Below are 16,693 nucleotides of genomic sequence, written 5' to 3' on the forward strand. Positions count from 1 at the left end.
TTTTTAGTTGAACGCTCAATAGTTGGCTGACAGTTCAATTAAAAAGCATGCGTTTATATGGGAAACCCGATTTTTGAAAATTTCACAAAATTCTTATGGCTTGGAGAAAAATTTCAGATTTTTTGTATGGAAAAACGTGTGAACATATTCAATAGTTGGCATGGAATCGAAGTTCAACCAGTGAGTTCAGACTGTATTTGACAAGCGAAATATTTGACAGGTAAAGCTAATAGATTGAGGGAGATACAACCACCGACAAACCGGCGGGACACTGGCGTTACAAAAGTGTCCCACGCGAAAGTACTGTCATTTACCAGTGAGGCGAACACTTATGTCAAAGTAAGCTCTGCTCACAGCTGCTTCGATGTAAACAACTTTTCTATATACAAATTGCGAAGGAAGTGTGAGGCAAGATTTTGTGAGAATTATTGGACAAAACATCCAGGAAAATCATTTTATAAGTTTCCAAATCAATGCAAAAGATGTGAGAAGTACATAAAACAATACGCATTGGAATTTGCGAAGAAAAACAAAAAGAGGATTTAGCAGTTTCTTCACTGTGTCAGTGTAGTAAGCGAATCGTTATAGAGATGGCGCTAGTGTTTAACGTATTTTCATTTGAAATAAGGAGACAACTTTTGAAGCTCATTTTGTTCGAAGTGTCACGTCGGTTTGTCGGTGATACAACATCCGCTTTCGAAAGTCACTTAAAAAGAGTATCTTCTTAAGCGAAATCTTCTCAAATGGGAAGAAATGATGAACTGTTAACTGAAAATTTACGAAATACTTGATATTGAAGCTATTTCATGGATTTCGTTGCAATTTTGTACACGTTATTTGTTTACATTGCATCTCAGCTCGTTGCTGTGAAGCGTTATCTGACAGATATTTGCTGTCAAATAGTTTCGCTATATATTTCACCTCGTCTTGCCTTGCGGTAAGCGATTCCGACCTGTTGGTGCAGCGAGTATCGGTCATGTATTGAACCTACTTTGACCCAACCCGACCCAAACTCGCTGCACCAACGAGTAGAGGTGGGTCATACGATTCATTTAACGACCCGACCCGGAGTTGGGTGCGAGCCAGTCGGAATCGATTCCGACCCGTGTGTGCAGCGGGTGCGCTAGGTTGAAGTCGGTATCAAATCCGACCCGCGGGTGTAGCGAGTTCGGGTCGACCCGAATGATGAGTAGGTGCGAGAAAGCATAAGCGACTCCGACCCGTTGGTGCAGCGAGTTCGGGTCGGGTCGGGTCAAGATAGGTTCAATTCGACCCGTCCCGACCCGAACTCGCTGCACCAACGGGTCGGAGTCGCTTATGCTTTCTTGCACCTACTCATCAGTCGGGTCGACCCCAACTCGCTGCACCCGCGGGTCGGAATGAACCCACCTTGGCCCGACCTGACCCGAACTCGTTGCACCAATGGGTCGGAGTCCCTTATGCTTTCTCGCTCCTACCAGAGTCGTTGCACTTACTGAACCTACTTCTACCTTTCGGGTCGACCCGAACGACGATAAGATGGCTCCAACCCGATAGGTTCGAGTCGACCCGCCCATCACTACCAACGGGTCGGAGTCGCTTATGCTTGCTTGCACCTACCTGGATCGTTGCTACTACTGAACCTACTTGTACCATTTGGAGCGGGCTGTAGCAACTCTGGTTCGCTTACGGAAAGCTCTGACCTGGTGGATTCGGGACGACCCGTCAATCACTAGTAATTCGCATTCTAAATTAACAAATAACTAACCTGTTAATGCTATACACTTTTTTATTGTTATACTTGAAAAGTGTTCCATATTAAAAGTGGTATAAAATATCACATTATGACGTCACTAGATAAGCTTTTTCATAAACATCTTGTTTCATACGATAAAAAGCTTGAAGCTTTATGTAGGAGAGCACAACAAGGATATAGTCTTCAGTGCACAGTCAACCATTTTAACCTAATGCTTAATCACCCCAGGAATCCCTATCCTTATAAAAAGAACTAGATCTACCTTTTTTAGTTTAAAAACGCATTTTTCAAACGCAACCTTTTTTAAGAGAGAAAAATAAAACTGATTTTGTAATAACAAAATTAAAAAAAAAGTAATTTACTGCTCACAAAATTACAAAAATAAAATATAGAAAATGTTTTTTGTTGCAGTCAATTGTTAGGTTTAACTTAATTACTAACTACGACAAAACTATAAAATAAATTATGTTATTATGTCTTAGCCGTAATTTTTTTTTTTTCAAAACTAGAAAACTAATGGATCCCCTACGTGAATGTTCAATCCATTCGGCCAGAGTTTTATTACATTTCTTTGCAATTTAATCTCTACCTATCGAGGAAGCGGAAAAGGAACGGAGCCCAACCCGAACCCGAACTCCAATTGCTGCGAGACACACGAGATTGAACGATAACCCACTCTGCCACCGATCTTAAATCCATTATGTGACAGATCCTTCACGAAATGTGATGGCTTTTCGGGTTGCCCAACCATACAAGCAATACGACACACGCACACACACACACACACACACACACACACACACACACACACACACACACACACACACACACACACACACACACACACACACACACACACAAACGCTACTATCGCTTGCTTCAGATCCGCTCCGAATCGGGAATATAATCTCAAATTACATTTTATTATGTTTCCCCCGCACTCACTCTGCCCGCTTCCCTCTTTCCTTCTTCGATCGAAAAATTGTTTTTTTTTTTCCTACCTACCTTTCCCTTACATTACGCCGGCCGAGTGGTCTTTTGCGCCAAGTGAAGCGGTCGCTTTCGGAAGGGCCGACCGTAAAATGGTATCCCACATTCCTGTCTATTTCTCTCCCCCTTTCCCTTACCCTAGCCCGGCCAGGATCAGATCAGATCGAAGCGGCGCACGGTCGCTTATCTGTCGGCTCGGATCATTTTTGTATTTCTTGTCGATGAAAATCACCGCCGGCAGTAGAAGTATTATTCACTTTTCCATCCGTCGGCTGAAAACTGGCAATTTTCTTCTTTTACAGCATTGAGTGCACAAAAAATTGATATTTCCCCTTCGATCCGATGAGGTGCGGGGCGGTGGCATCGTACTTTGGGTGTGTCGTAAAATTGGACCATCGACCCTTCGCTCGCGCATTTCCGCATTTACCTTCTCCCGGCGGGGCTTTCAGAAAGCGTTAGAAATGGTTTTTTTCTCTCTCCAGGTTTCCAGCAGGGCACACACAGCAGGGAGCGTTAAGTTGCTGTGAAAATGCTGTGCAACACTCTTTTCCCTTTGGCTTCAGAGCGGGACGAGCAGCAATTGTGCAAAACAGAAGCACCGTCCAACCAGTTTGACCTTTTTTGCATACACCTTCACCGCCGTCACCGCTGTCTGCTGCCTGGCCTGCCGGCCCTCCCAGAACGGTGTAGAAATAAAGTGCTTTTCCGTCTGGCGGACAGTCGACTGGCCCCGGGGGTTGTGACGAATGTCGATCCTTCCTCTCTCTCTCTGGGAAGGATGATCGATATTGCTTCGATGATACTCCGATTTTCATTTCCCTCCAACAGGGGTAAAGGGAGGTTAAGGAATTTCGGTCTTACCAGGCACCGGTCCGACATGCTTTCAGTGTGACATTGTTAGCGTACGACACGGGTCTCACACCTCACCGTTCCTGTTCCCGTTCACCATCCCTACATTGCTTACTCGCGAGCACCAAAGTATGCAAGGAATGTGTCATCGGTATTGGTTAACCAGCACGGACACGGTATGCCCAGTGTACCCCACCGAGCGATCACCCAAACGTTGTCTTTGACACAACGCATCGAACCAAGGGTCATATTTCATCCGGTCACAAAACCATGAAGAGCATGTGTGGAATAGAAATTACACGTATGTGTGTGTCTGTGTGCGTTTTTTTTGTCATTTTTGTTGCTGCTTATCTCGTTCGGTTTTGGTTTGTGCGGGATGGGGAAAAACAAAGAATATTTGGGGGATTTATGTATTCGCATAGACTTTCTCGTGCTTCGGGAACGGTCTCCAAACGTGTGCGCATCCGGTCCACACGGAAGATGAAGGTAGTTTGCTGGTAAAACATCACCCAGGGAATGATTGAAAGAACATGCCCGCTCCATTGCGCTGCTATCGATGCGTAATGAATCGATTATGAGCTCGAACAGGGATCGAAGACACGGGTGAGGACGAATCGGAGACAGGTCAAAGAAAAATTGCACTGCCGGATCAGCGAACGAAACACATGCTAGAAGGTTTCCGTGCTTGAGGTTATTGTTTTCTTTTGCTCTGGAAAAAAAATGAATCAAGATGTTTTTGCTTCAGTTTTTGGTTCAGTTATTTTGATCTTATCGTTTGGGTCTTCGTTTGTTGTATTTGATACTGTACACCCTTAACTATCGAACAACCTATTTTGCTTTAACTTGGCATTTGTTTTTTAATTGAATTTTGAGTGAATTTTGGTAAACATTTTATAATCAAACCATTGTTACCTTATTATATACCAGAAAGAATGTAAAACGTTGTAAAATATTTACAATTTCATTCATAAGTTCTACATCTTATAAAGATTTTCAGAAAAAAAATCATCAAATTAAACCTGAAGTACTGGCTATTTGGGCCGGTCTGGTGGTACAGTCGTCAACTCGTACAACTTTAATAGCATGCCCGTCATGGGTTCAAGCCCCGAATAGACCGTGCCCCCGTAGGACGTAGGATTGACAATAAGTCACTGAAAGCCAAGCTCACTTCACTAGAGTGTGTACAAGGCAGGCCTCGACCGACAACGGTTGTTGTGTGCTAAAGAAGAAGAAGAAGAAGAAGAAGAAGAAGAAACAGGCCATTTTGTATGCTTTTTTTTAAATCAATCAACACTTCATCATCAAACCAATCGAACAGTAATCCATTTGCTTCCTTCGTCATTGCTTCATCGTCACTCACTCCGTGCTGCTGCCAATACTAACCCATATCTCACCAATGCTATACCATATCTCACCCTCCCCAACACGCATTCGAAAGCTTAACTTCCTCAAGAGTCGGCATCTCCCAAACGATCCCAAGCTAGCTTTCTTATCTTTCTGCGTGTACGCCAACGGGATGCGGTACACTCTAAACCCATTATCCAATCACGAGCCTCAAAAGCCACAACTATTGCGGAAGTATTTCAATTAGTCGTGCTAAGATAAACACGAACCACCACCACACGCTGCAAACACACGGAGCGTGTATCGATGCCCGTACCACACACACAATCGGGCTGGCTTGCCTTTCGGTTCACCCACCCGAGTGAGAACGATTATTTGCATATTCCCCTGATAAAAGACACATGATGGCCACATCTTGGAAAGTGTTGTGCGCATCGAAACGAGCATTTGGAGAGTTGTACGGGCAACGGCAACGGCATCCTGTGCTATTGATATTCTGATCGATTTTACTTCCGTACCCTCTGTGGCAAGCAAAACGGCAGAGCAAGCAGGCTGCACGGTGCCGTTGCAATCGAAGCATAGTTGCTTAAACTTCCTTCATTTCATGAACCAATGGGTTATGCATGAGCCTCACCCATGGTGCCAGCGGTGGCCGTGGCTGCAGTAAAAGTATGAATTTCAATTTAACCTCCAATAACGACCCAGCCCTCCCTTCACCTGCCACCAGCTGGCTGTGCAGTATTTTAATAGCCTTCATCTTTTCTGGCACGCGTGTGTACTGCTGCTGGTTTTGTGGAAGTAATGGGAAGATTATGCACCTCATGAGCTAAGGTATTAGGGAGTGAAGTGTTTGCTTCGAGTGCATACTTGCTTTATTAGTAAAAATATTCTTTCTCTCTTTGACTCTTTCTCTTGACTTTTTTAAAGCTTGATTGAAACACTTTAAAGTAGTGTTTAGTAGTGCGTAGTTAGCTTTTCCTAGATCTCTACTCTTGACTATCTGACTACGGGACATATTTAGGTTCACTTCAGCTGAATTTCACTGATAGCACACTCACCCACACACACACACACACACACACACACACACACACACACACATCCTTTCATGCGAAAATGTGCTTCAATCGACCTATCATCACCGTATCACCGTACCTACACTTCCCGCCGGCTCACTCGCCGGGCGCATGATTGATGCTAATGGGATTTCACGATTGGTTCTAGCAGGACGAAGCTCAGCCCAGACATCATACGGACCGATTCACACATGCACCGAGACCCACACACACTCACACACACACACACACACACACACACACACAGACCCGACAAACACTCACGTGATGGATGGAAATGAATATTTTCTCGTCAACGGGTTCAACGAGGGGCAGCTTGCCGTGCAGGAAAACCGGTAATGCTGTGGCCATCTGCATAGTGGGGCGGACAGGGCAGGGCATGGAGGAGAAGACACAAATTGCCATCCACCAATACAAATGCACCTGTCATCATCATTATCGAAGGTTGAATCACAATTCGCGCTCTGGTTATTGGCAATTTTCAGGTGAGCAGGATATCCTTATGCCACCGCTGCTACTATACGGCTGCTGCTGCTGCTGCTGCCAAGTTCGCGATACCATTTCTATTTCACGTGAGAAAGGCTCTTAGCTGGGGCAGGGTGAAGGCGCTGGTGCAAGGTTGCTTCTAGATTGCACATCATTTCAATATAAATGACGCCGAATGGACGACCAACGGTCGCGTACGGTGTGGCGGTCCCAGACACAGGAAGTCATGGCCAAATGCTACATGCTTTGACATTTCTAGTGATACTTTTCTTTTGTATTTCCATGCGTGTTCCGGAGAGACGAGCTCAGTATTTACCGGAGTGCTAAGGACATTAGGAAACAATTAGGCATGTCGCTTTTGGCTATGAAAATCGTTAAAACAGGAACAGTTTAAGCTGGCAGAAGAAGCGTTAACGAAGAATTATGTTGCTGGTTGTTGTAACATGGGATAACAGCCTCTCAAAAAGAGTCTTACTTATACCTGTTTTTACGTGCACGGGACCATTCCGTGGTCCCGAGGTACAGTCATCAAATGGAACTACTCAATAACATGCCCATCATGGGTTCAAGCCTAGGAGGTCGTCCCCTTGTAGCAAGTACTGACTATCCGGCTGCGTGGTACTGAATATGTCTCAAAAGCCTATATAGGCCGGCATGTCCGTGGCATGTCTCATTCGAGATTTGAACGCACGTCGAGCATGATTATAAGAAGTTTCTTGGATAGCTGTTCCACTGTGGTTAAGAAAATACTTCAGGTTTATATTCCGCCCCTTCACCTTCTTTCCATAGCATAATTTTACAATCACTTGCTCAAACAGCGTGTACGATGTACATCCTAAGTCCATGCAAAAGTTGGCACACATTCGCAAGCGCAGTTTCCTATCTTTTCGGCGGCCAATGAATTATGGATGAGGCACATTCGATTACGTCGCTGCAACACTGTATAAGTTCGACATGTGCAGCGAAGTAAGCACGATTCCATTACCTTACTGTCTTCACGGCTTATTGTTGTTGTTCCGTTTATATGCGCAGCCAAGACATGCAAGCTCATGTTTTACAATCAAACCGGTTTTCCATACATTTACATTGCACGCCGCAGCGAATGACATTTGCAAAAAAGGTAAACTTATATGCATTTAGTAAATATTTTCCAGAAAAAAAAAGAACCATTTTGGTTGAACGTTATTTGCTACCTGACACAAATAATTCGAAAAAAAAACAACCCTTTTGCCCGCTTTAGATTTCACCTAGCTTTATCACAACGCCTGCACGGGAAACCCATATCCATGCAGTGCATTTTTATTACCCCCATTCGGTGAAACACCTGGTCCGGTAGTGTGTTTATTAATGGCGCGCAGAAATGGGGTTGGCCTCTTCGGACGATGGTAAAAAATGCTGCAAAGAAGAAAAAAAAAAACAACAACACATCGTAAGACTTCCCGCAACCTCCAAAACCCAGCGATGCCATAAGTTTTGGCCGCGGGGCGTATGCCGCCCGAAAGTCACGGGGAAATGAAATATATTGCACCAATGCGCACCACGGCTAGCGCGTTTGGCTGGGTAAAGATTGTAAAAGTGAAAAATATTTCTTCGCCAGGAGTTCAACTTTTTCGATTTGCCATTTTCCAGCGCGAACTAAAGCCAGCAGGAAAGGAAGGAGAGGTAGTAAAACAGGGGCAAGAAAACAGAAAATGCTGTGTTGCTACATAAACCTGCGTCCACTTAAGCACGTTCTCCAGTTTTGCTGAACCGGACGAACCACACACACACACACACAACAAAGTCGAAGGTTTTCTTCTCCCCCTCCCTCCTTACCCCTCTCAACCACCAATTTTCTATTGCTTTCCTTTGCTATCGCGATAAATCATAACTTATCCAGCGTAGCAGAAAACAACCATTGCACTTTCAGTTTGCCTTCTTAGCCCGCTGCGTTCGGTGCGACTGATCGCTGCCGCACTTTGGTACTAGAAATGCAAATTTGAGCTTTTGAGTTCCCGTTAGCGGGAGAGGAAAAAGTGACGGTGGAGCTGGAGGGGAGATGTTAGCAGAAAGCAGAATCGGCCAGGAAGCGCATCGGTTTGGCAAGTGGGAAACACACAAAACACCACACCGCTGCAATGCAATTTAATTGAATAAATAATGGTCAAAATTTGCAATTGGAATTGGATTTCTGCAACGGATAGTGCAATCAGCCGGTAGACGTATTTAAACAAATTGTTTCTAATGTCAATTTAAGGATGCAAATGGGATGTGTATAACCCTCGGTGGAAAAGTGTTCGGTATTTGGTCTTGTTTCTGACGGTTGAAACATTTTGAGCGCTATTTTTAAGCTCTGGTTTGCCTATTTCTAAACAAGAACGTGTAAATGATGTTGGACAGCTGTAAGGATATTGGAACATATTTGCACACAGCAATCACACAGGTTAATGATATTTCGCGTCTGTTTTTCCCAATGAAAGTAATTTATTCCTAGTAGACATGTAGCATGTTTGACCAGAAGCGCTGTTGAAGGTTTTTTCTTTATTTGTATATTAAAGTTTTTGATATTTTAATGTTTTTTTTATGTGTAATGCTTTCCTAATAATGGGGCCCTTTCCGTTTGAAGCTCGTAGGCTGAAATTTCAGCCTGTCAGCTGTTTGCATTGTATAGCAGTTTTCGAGCAGCTATCTAAGTTGGTATAATACACAGGTGGGCTTATCCCAAGGTGTATGAATTTAGATGGTTGATTTTTATCGCTTCTGTTTCTGAATGAAGATTTTAAGAGTGTTTTGAGTATTCGTCAAGCCTCCAGAAAGCTCGTTGGAGCAAAAGTTTTCACTCGTTCTGTCAAAAAGTGATGTTCAAAATTGGTTGTAAAAACATGCTATGAGACCACCTGGACTATATACACTTTGATTCCAGATTCCACCACCTGATCTCTTTAATTCACCTTGGAATAAATGTAAACAACACCGTGTTTTCGAGCAGGTACTCGAATCTAATTCTAGCTTTGAGTCTAGAATAATCTAGACTGAACATTGCAGGCTAGTTTTTTGTGTGGTTTTGTATGGAGTGTTTACATGATTTCAGCCTCCAACTGTCAAACTCCATACAAAAAACTAACTAGAATCGTGAATGCCCCCAATAATAGATATGCAACAAATATTTTTTATTGTGAATTGCACCGTTTCCTTTTACTTTGACAACTTTAAAGCTGTCAATATCATTCATAATGCAAGTGTAATAAAACCATGATTTCAGATGTAAAGTCTTCTTAGAAAAAAAATCAATCTAAAGAAAAGCAAGTACTGCGTTGCACGACCCCATATGGCAATAAAGAATAGTATTTTCTATGGGCGATTCTGCGACCTTTTGCAATCTAATTTTCCCATGAACCATTAGCTCTTTACACCCTCGTTTGTGAGAGCAGAAAGAAATCGTCATACAAAGTACGGTACAGCTATTGTGCGTCCCCTAGGGGTGCTTGAGATGGCAAGTGAATCAAATGATGACAAATGACACTTTAATTCAAATGTTGAAAGCATAATAAACTACCGTTTTGCAACGGAAAATGAACCTTCACGGTATGGCATGATTTCTCCTATGAGATCTTCACACCAACAAATAAAACGTGAAGAAACAAGTGATACATTAAATACATCACACAAAACAAAAAACTCAAAGGAAACCTCATTGTATTTAACTGATCAAAGATGAGGGGGGAAACATTCCCAGCATCCTCGGCGGTCTGCAGTGGTTTTTGTCGCCACTCCCACTATACGACAGCTCACAAATAATACACCACGCAATGACGGCGAGAAGGAAGACAAAAAAACGATTGTTTCCTGCAGGAAGCGCAAAACTGGGTCCTGCTAGCTGTGGCAGGATATCATTGCACCTGCACCAGGACCTGCATCTTGGGTGAACACTATTAATTACAACCACCAACCGGACACGGGCAAGACTAGACTTGTTACTTGTTCATAAATCTATGTTTTGTGCTCACTGCTGGTGCCACTACGCCACCACAGCCTCAACCACAGGGCAGTGAAGCTGCAAAGTAAAAACTGAAATCACCTCTGCGTAAAGATCACGAACTGCACACACACACACACACATACAATGGGAGAGAGAGTGAGCAAGAGCGGTGGCACGACAGCACACAGACAGGAAATGTCCCAGATATCACGATCTCGGATGCTTGAGGGCGAGCCGCACACAGAAGAAGGAGCGGCCTGGAATATAGTGGACGACAGAAAACAACAACGAAGTGTACCGCCCGTACGCCCGTACGGTACTTGCAAGTGTCTTAGCCAGAGTCTTTCAGCATCAGATAACGCAGCAGCCGGCCACGGGTTTCGCTTTGCTCGAGGGTGTAGTTAATTATTTTTATGCTTCCGAAGAACCGTTAATGTTGCGCGGGAGTGCAAAAACGAAGCGAATGGCGAATGGCGGTCGTTAGTCAGGTGCTGCTTCGCTCCAGTGCCATATGATAGTCATCGGGCTGGTTTTTATTAGTTTACAAAAACCAATGGGTAGCATACAAAAAAAGAAGAAGAAGAAATACATAAAAAAGGACGTAACGAGAAACGCTGCCCCGACATGCCCAAAGGCTTCATTGTCGTGGCAGTTTGACGGTGGTAGTAAGTCCAGCTTTATTTTTTTTTTGTTTATTAAATTGATAAAACTCGTTTGAAAAGATTGTCTTCGCATTTTGCACAATTTTAATCATCTAAGTACTGTCAAAGTCGGTAACGTTCATACAATTGCATACTATTGCACTGAATAAACGTCACTCTTCTCGTTTGGCATGCAATTCCCGCAACAACCATCATCGCCACTCGTAAAGTTGTGGCGATAAAAACTTTGCTGACAGCGCCTGGTAGCTGGAAGAAACATTTACAAATTGTTATTTTATTATTGCTAGCTGACTGATCCTCCAATCCGGCTTCACCGGCTGACAAAACAACTTTCACCGAATCGGCCACACGCTTGTCGACATGCCTGCCAGCTAAAGGGCACAATGACAGGAAAACTCCATTACCTTTGCTAGGAATCGAATCGATAAAAGTCTGCGATTCATCAAACGGGAGTTTTTTGTTTTGTTTTGTTCTGCAGCTTGTTCTGCTCTGCATGGTGTGTATGTGTGCACGGGTGTATATGCTCTCCAGCCCCAAACAACCACGGCTATCGAGCCCGAATCGGTCGAGACAAATGGTTCACTAGTCCCATGTTCTATCAATCATCTGCAGAGTGCCGGCGAGCAGACCGGGACCGACCGGGTCTCTCCTGCATAGTGTGCTGTATGTGTCGCTATATGTGTATGTATGCGTGATTGTGTCCCCGTCTAATACGGCGCAACATCTGCATCAACAACCGGGAACACCGGTGGGGGACAGAGTGCGAAAGCTTACACTCTTAAAGCCAGCCCACTCGCTGAACCCCTCACACAGGCGGGTTTTCCCAGTTGGGGGCCGACGCCGAGGCAATCCGACTCAATCCACCCGGTGACGATCAATGCTCCCGGATCCCGGAGCAGTAAACATGCAGCACAGAGCAGCAGCACCGTGTGCCTTTTCGTTTGTAATTTAGTACTATTCATTCCACGATTTTCGCTCTTCATCTAAGCACCTACAGCATAAGTGTTTTGTCGTTCGACATACGAGCCGCCTGCCGGCATAGCACACTGCCGGACCGTATCAATAGCAGTGCCGGTGCACTAAAGCCACCGGACGCTAACGGACGCATACGGGTGGCACGATATTCATGAGCGTTTAGGCCTCCCCACACAGAGCACACGGCATCTGGCAATCGGGGTATGCTCGACCGAGGCAGCAAAAAAAAAAACACGAGCGAAAGAAAGAAACAAACATCCTCCGATCCGGACAACTGGGCCTGCGAAGCAAACGCAGCAAGGGAAGCAGCAGCAGCAGCACCGAATGACACTACTCGTTGTTGTCCGCGATCTGGTGTTTTCGCCCGGTGTGCCGTGAAAATCGCTTTCTGCCGTCCGGACGCTACGACGGCCTGATAAATTGCATATACAAACCATATTTCACATCGATCCCGTACTTTGCTTTTGCCTCCGAAACGGCCCTCTACTGATGCTGCTGGTGGTGGTGGTGGTGGTGGTGGTACTGGTGCGTTTCCCATACGCTAACCACATCAATAAGCCGAGCGTATGTGCTTTCGGAGACATATTTCTCTAGCCGTGGGTTTTCGTGCGCATTGCTCTACTGTCCTGGTTTGGCAACATGCTTTATTGGAATGCGCACGCACAAGCATACACACACGCTGGAGTGATGTAGTGGTTAGCGCTAGTAAGGGCGCTGAAGTACTCACTCGATCGCCGAGCGTGTGTGTGTGTGTGGGCGCGCAATTCAATGCAAACGATTCTTATCGGAGTGTGATTTCTTGTGCCAACAACCAGCAGGAGAGGGGTAAGAGTTGTTTATTCTTTTCCCTTCTCTTTTGTCGTGGTTTGGTGTGCCTTTACCGTTAATACGCTACCATGATGGTGGAAACATAATTCATAGTTCTGCAGCTAATGAATATTGAACTGGGGCGCGGGGGGGTAGGATTGATTCGGTCCCATCCATCATTGGCATGGAATTCGATCAGTAAGACCACAAAAAACAACACGGGAATGGTGATGGAAACTACAGAACAATTGTTGGGGTTTATGTGCAAAATTTTACAAGCCCAACATGCTTCAAACAATGGTCAATTTCAAACAAATAGCTGTTTACCACATTCTTGCTGGCGCAGCTTCGCCCCTTTGGCTCCATTTTGCCTCGTCTGTAAACGTCCTTAATCCTCAGTGTTTGCACTCAAGGTCAAATTTTTGGCATTTTTTGGTTGCCTTTATGAAAAAGCGCAACTTGAATCAAAAAAGTGTGCACAAATCAATAGATAGAAGTTGTTTTGGATAGAAACTTTAAACCTTTTGACGGAAATCAAATCCAACAGTTATTCCTAACATTCATCTTTGCAAGCCATTTCCTGCTTGCAGATATCTTATTCTGGGTATTTTTAGCAAACTTAAGATTACGAGCAGATGTTATTTTGAATTATTTGTTATTGTTTGGTTCAAATCTAAAGTTCTTGGAAGTTCTTAATAGTGGTTAGTGATTCAGATTAATTTTAAAGGAGAATCAATAGCAATCGATGTCTTGCGAGGGAATAGGGTCGATGCTGGTGTTCAGTCGGCAGGTGAAGCATTATGAACGGGTGATTGGATTAGAATTGAGCAATTCATTGACATCTTTACGAATCTCTAGTATATCTGTCGATGAAGCTGTCCTCAACGATGCAATTTATTTGCAATTCAACACCCTATTTGAAATGGGACATCTAATAGGCACAAACCATCCACTCTATACTTCAATGGCGATCCAAGACGCCGATGGAATCAGCTCTGCTCTCAGCTGTCAGCCAACTACTGAACATCCAACCAACTTCCAGCCTTTAATTGTTAATGTTCGATGCTCATTTTTTCTCAAAAATAAACGACTACCTTTGTTGAACGACACGCAGTTCCTATAAAAAGCAGGATGTGTTTCTATTCCTGCCCGGACCATCCCCCATTGATAAGAACGCACAGGTTAGTTTATGCGCAGAATAAGTAGCTCACGTTTGCAGCAGTAGCAAAACATGTTTTGAACCCCCCCTTTTGCACTAAAACACCTGAAACCAAGGTAACATCTAAATCCTCCATCCGCATCCACCTGAAACTAACAACTTTGCGGTCAAATGATGAATTGAGCAAATTTTTCGTCCATCCCGGCTAAAACCGCAAAACGGTACGACCAACGAATAAACACATAAGTTGGGCGGCTGCTGTCTCCGCCCTACCTGTCCTTTTTTTGCTTGTACCAGTACATGGTTTGCGCTCGTCGGTCCTTCTAATTCGGTCGCTTTTTCTTGTACCCTGCTACGGCCGGCTACTGTCAATCAAGCGGGGGATTGAAGAAATCGGGCTGGATAATTTATTGTTTTTCCTTGCCTCGTGTGAAGACATTTCCCTTCATTGATGTAGTCAGCTCACCTTTTGCGGGTGCCGGCTGGCTGGGATGTTGGGAGGTTGGGATGGAACGGAATGGGGAACCATTGCCGTCTCGTTTCTTGGGACTTGTGGATCGTAAGGTAGGCTGCTCGTAAGGATGGTCAACGCTAACGTAACCTTTATCGAAATGATGTTAATCAATTATGTGTTTCAACATACCTTACTGTTTGGTTATACACTGTAAACATGTGTCACCGTACAGATTGGATTGTCAAACTGATGTTTACTTTTATGTATTAAGATTCGTGTTATTGGTTTAGCTTTTTTACAATCAATGTAACAATTCAACAATTTGCAATTTATGATAAAGTTTCTAATAAATTAAAAACTCCACTGCTTGCAATCAATCTTGAACTTTGTCCGTCTATTCTTTCACATAATCATATTTTTGCCTCCGCACGATTAGGCAACCCAAGCGTACTTTGAAGCAAGCAGCTTCAAGTTCCACGCTTCCACACAATCCTGTCCTCTTTCGAGCTCGTCGTAACGTCTTGTCGATACAGTGGAGGACAAAGTGTTAACTCCCGAATGCTTCAGAATAGGACGCCTTAGAGCACCCGATATTTGAGCGTATAAATCTTACCCTTTCGACGCCCCTAAATGGTGGGATTTGCAGCAAAAAGCTACCATAAACGTAAATCAATACAAAACACTGTCGCACCCTCGGTCGGTCCGGGTCGGTCTAGGCGTGCAACGCTCTCGGTACGGTGACCGCACTTGCTAGGAACAATGTTTGGATAGCTTAAAATGTGTTTTTACTTGCACGATGTACCAAACTGTCGGAGTGCAGCAGAAACTACGCCAGGACAGGGAAGTTTGAACAGGGAAGTTGCGAAGCGGTCGGTTTACAAAGTATGGTTTCCGGTGTGTGTGTGTGTGTGTGTGTGTGTGTGTGTGTGTGTGTGTGTGTGTGTGTATAAGTTGCCTCTGGAAGGCGTGGAACAAATTGATGAGATTTTTTGTCGCTGCAATTTTGCTTTCCTCAAGTGTGCACGTAACGTACGGCCAAGTACCACCGTAATCGGACACCAAAATATTGAGCCAAATAGGGTAGGAAGGGGTAGTGGAGAGGTGATAGTTGTAGGGGCAGGGGAAGACTTTAAACAACAACAACAACAACAGAAATGGCACAAACAGAAACATATACATTCTTACGGCAATGGGTTTGAAGTTGCCAGTTAAGGTGTGATGTACAGTGTAGGGTACAGCACGTTCAAAGAATTCACTAAGAGTTTGAATAGTTTCCGGAACGACTGTTTCGGTGCGACGGCCGGCTTGGTTGGGTAGTGTTGGTTACAAAGGAAAAGGAAATGTGTGTGTTTCAGTCCATTCAATTTGGAAAAACAGACCAAATCAATAGTCAAATCCATGTTTGAAAGCATTTGTAGCTAAATTTTAAATTAAATTTTAACAAAAATAAACATAACCAAGAAAGTCTCTTAGAACGTTTAATAATATTGTTATTTGATGTATTATTCAGTAAGAATTGGAGTTGGAATACATATTGGAAACGGAAATTTGTACTTAAAAATGGTACTTTTTACACTTCATTGTGATGTGTTCATTCCATTAGTACTCCTAAGTACAATTTCCCATAAACAGATTGATAAACGGTATTAGCCATTGCCATATAACACTCAAAGCACAACATAGGGAAGCGTGGTAGAGGAAACAAACAGCTTTCACTACGCTGAGAAAACATTGATTCCGCTACAACAGCTAATCCGTAATGAGAAATGTAGAGAACATGTTTACCATGTAGGGTCGCCAACCCTGCTTGTTTACTCCACAACAGCTTTTCACACCCAACACCCTATCGCTCCCATCATCTCCTTCTCCAGCGGACATGTGATGGTGTCCTTTCAGTTCACGTAAATCGAACAAAAGCTCGCTTTCTGAAAATCGAACCAGAGCAGAGCAGATTATGGGTTTCGTTGGTTCAATAATTTTGGCTACATTTTGTTGTTTGCCAACCGATACCCGAACGCCCGGTACCACATACGTCAACCGTTTTGTTTAGTTTAGATTTACTCACCAAATCTGCAATGAATTATAATGGATGATCAAAATTAAGCAGTAAACACTTAAAGGATGCTTTGCACAATAGTGTTAGACAGTGGGCACAGGAGCATCAAAGTATTAAAATAAACGCTTGGTTTGGTAGTTTT

The sequence above is a fragment of the Anopheles gambiae genome, chromosome 2 (assembly GCF_943734735.2).
Source record: "Anopheles gambiae chromosome 2, idAnoGambNW_F1_1, whole genome shotgun sequence".
Taxonomy (NCBI): Eukaryota; Metazoa; Arthropoda; class Insecta; order Diptera; family Culicidae; genus Anopheles; species Anopheles gambiae.